The sequence below is a fragment of the Salvelinus sp. IW2-2015 genome, linkage group LG15 (genome assembly GCF_002910315.2).
Source record: "Salvelinus sp. IW2-2015 linkage group LG15, ASM291031v2, whole genome shotgun sequence".
Lineage (NCBI taxonomy): Eukaryota > Metazoa > Chordata > Actinopteri > Salmoniformes > Salmonidae > Salvelinus > Salvelinus sp. IW2-2015.
Window position 1 is genome coordinate 24,650,119 of NC_036855.1, and position 3,161 is coordinate 24,653,279.

The following is a 3,161-nucleotide window of genomic DNA, read 5'->3' on the forward strand; positions in this document are numbered from 1 at the left end:
CACACGGTACTCTTCCCACACTGGTTACTCATTCCCAACACGGTTACTCATTCCCACGCGGTTACTCATTCCCACACGGTACTCATTCCCACGCGGTTACTCATTCCCACACGGTTACTCATTCCCACGCGGTTACTCATTCCCACACGTTACTCATTCCCACACGGTTACTCATTCCCACACGTTACTCATTCCCACACGGATACTCATTCCCACACGGTTACTCATTCCCACGCGGTTACTCATTCCCACACGGTTACTCATTCCCACACGGTTACTCATTCCCACACACTGATTTAGTATGTTTACTCCTCCATGGTTGTGTGTGTCTCTCTGGCCCTCAGGTCTTTGTGTTAACTCATCATTCTAGAGGCAGTGAGGCGTATGGGAGCTGGGGAGAGAACTATCCAAACACGTTGCACGCTTACACACACACACACCAGTTACTTTTTTATGTAAGTATTACTACCAGTAGTGGACTTACCATTATGCAGAAGAGGCAATTGCCTTAGGCCTCAGATCATCAAGTGGACTCGTGAGTTGGGCATAAAATACATTTTTTATACTAGTAATGTGTTTTTATATAATGTCTCCGCTTAAGGCCCCCTCATACTCCACTTTCTTGTGATATGATTGGAAACGTGACAATTGAAATTAAGCTGCAGCATTGAGGCAGAGAAAGAAAGAGAAATAATATTTGTTTAACACACGTGCTGCTGTAGGTTGATCTGGATCTGATGCTGTCTGGCCAAAAAGACTATGGCATGTAAGACAGAGGAGTGTTTTGCTTGCTCGGATGCTTCCTCTGGTGGGCTTGTTTCAGTCACTTACAAACTGAAGGAACGTGCAAAGGTAACTTCGTTTTTTAAGTGATTTGTTTGACAATCAGATGAAAACATGACTGGTTGTGTTCATGGCTCATTTAAAGGGGCAGCAGGGTAGCCTGGTGGTTAGAGTGTTGGACTAGTAACCGAAAGGTTGCAAGTTCAAATCCATGAGCTGAAAAGGTACAAATCTGTTGTTCTGCCCCTGAACAGGCAGTTAACCCACTGCTCCTAGGCTGTCATTGAAAATAAGAATTTGTTCTTAACTGACTTGCCTAGTTAAATAAAGGTAAAATACATTTAAAAAAGGAAAAGGGTGTATTATTGTTCCAATAGCCTATATTAGGAGGATTTTTWAAATTTTAAACCTTACATTCCTCCTTGAGGCTACTTATCGTTATTCTCGATATCAGTCGATAAATGGTCGGTATCGATAATTTCCGGTTTATCGTCCCAGCTCTACTGCATAGTCCCCCTGAGGAGATAAACATCTATCATACTCAACACAGGCTACAATATCCCATTTAGTGCTATGAAGGGTTTCCCTTCACCTACTGGCCCTGGCCCTCTCCTCAGTACTGGTTCACTATGAATTTCCTGAGTCTGAGTGGGCATCTGGCTAACTGTCTAGCACACTGCTCTTCTAAAAGGAAAGGCTGTCTCAAGGACATTATAAAAGCTCAACACAAACTGATCCACACCCCCATCTCGCCTCCCTCTGTATCAATCTATCCCAGGGTAGAGTGGATCAACATAAATCTAGCCAACTCCATTGTCTCTGTGTCTCTATATTTCAATCAAGTACTTTTATTTAAGTTGAGAACTAATTCTCATTTACAACTGCGACCTGGCCGAGATAAAGCAAAGCAGAGCGACAGGCTTAACTGAATGACAACAGAGACCGAATATAATCTGGAATATTATTGAATAGTTTGGGGTAGGCCTCGTCTCCAAGGAACGCTCCTCAGAACCAGATGCTGATGACAGGTTGCCCTATGCTAGGCAGCTGGCATCGAAACCCTCCCACTGGGAGAACGATGATCCAAGGACGGGCCTTCAGTTGGTGGGGAGGTGGAAGGTCGTTGAAAGACTGTTGCTACAAAACAGCAAGTGGGAGACACAAGGTTTGAGTTGACATATAAATACTCTCCTAGATTCATGCACATTGGTTGAAAGAAAGGGAAGTGTTTATTGCACGAGTGAGCCCATAGGTTAATCAACAAGCGTGGTGGAATTGCCTTAGTGTGCAATGCTCATAGGCTGAAGTTAATAGGTGATTGACATTCCGCATGATTGTTAATAGTACAGGAGGAGGAGAGACTTGATGCTATGCTGATGAGGTAACATTATGACACTTCCATATAAATACCTACTAAGCTGATGAGGTAACATTAGAACCACTACCATGGATACCTGCGGTGCTAATGAGGTAACACTATACACACTACTAGGCTTGGGCGGTATCCAGATTGTCAAACCGACCTTGTGCCATACCAGGATATTCAGTAATACCGGCACTGAACACAGGGGTCGCTATTTTCAAACCCCACTGAACCTTTGTAATCTGAAGGATAGTCATGCTAACAAGTACATGTAAAATCCCATAGAGAATGCTAACTAAATGCTAATGAGCGCATTGCGAACATTTGACACAGTCTCTGACCTAAAGTATTTGCATGATAGATATCCCAGCTCATAAAGTTATACAAGTAGCTAAAAAATGCTACTCAGTTTGCTGCATACACAACGATATTAGAGAGCAAGGCTCTCGATCCAGGAGGGGATTCTCTGTGTTTACCAAGCTAAATTTGATTTTGAAAGAAGCTAACCATTTAGCTAGATAGCTAACTAGCTACTAAATTAGCAAACCAATGCACTACTGCAGAGCATTTAGCACATTTTAAACAGTTAATAGTTATAAGATATCTAGCTGGCAAACATTTAGTTGTGAATTCCAAACTGTAACTAGATTGCCTGGCGCATGCTGCACAACAGTGAGTGACTTTCAAGGCTCAGGTCTCTCAACGTTGTGTGCTTGTAAACAAACACCAAGTGACTGGGGACTACAGGTAATCTTCATATTGAAACATTATGTGACAGGGGAAATGAAGAAGGCAATCTTCTTTATCTCCTAACGTATTGCACAAGTTGACTGCAGGTATTTACTTAAAAAGTAGCTGTAAATATCCAAATGTAAAAATAAAAAATCTTCAAATAAATAGTTTCAACGGTATTGAAAAACCATCCCGGGGCTATTTCAAAATACCCCAGTATACGGTATACCGCCCATGCGTAAACATTACCCTATAAATACCGGCTATGCTGATGAGTTATTAT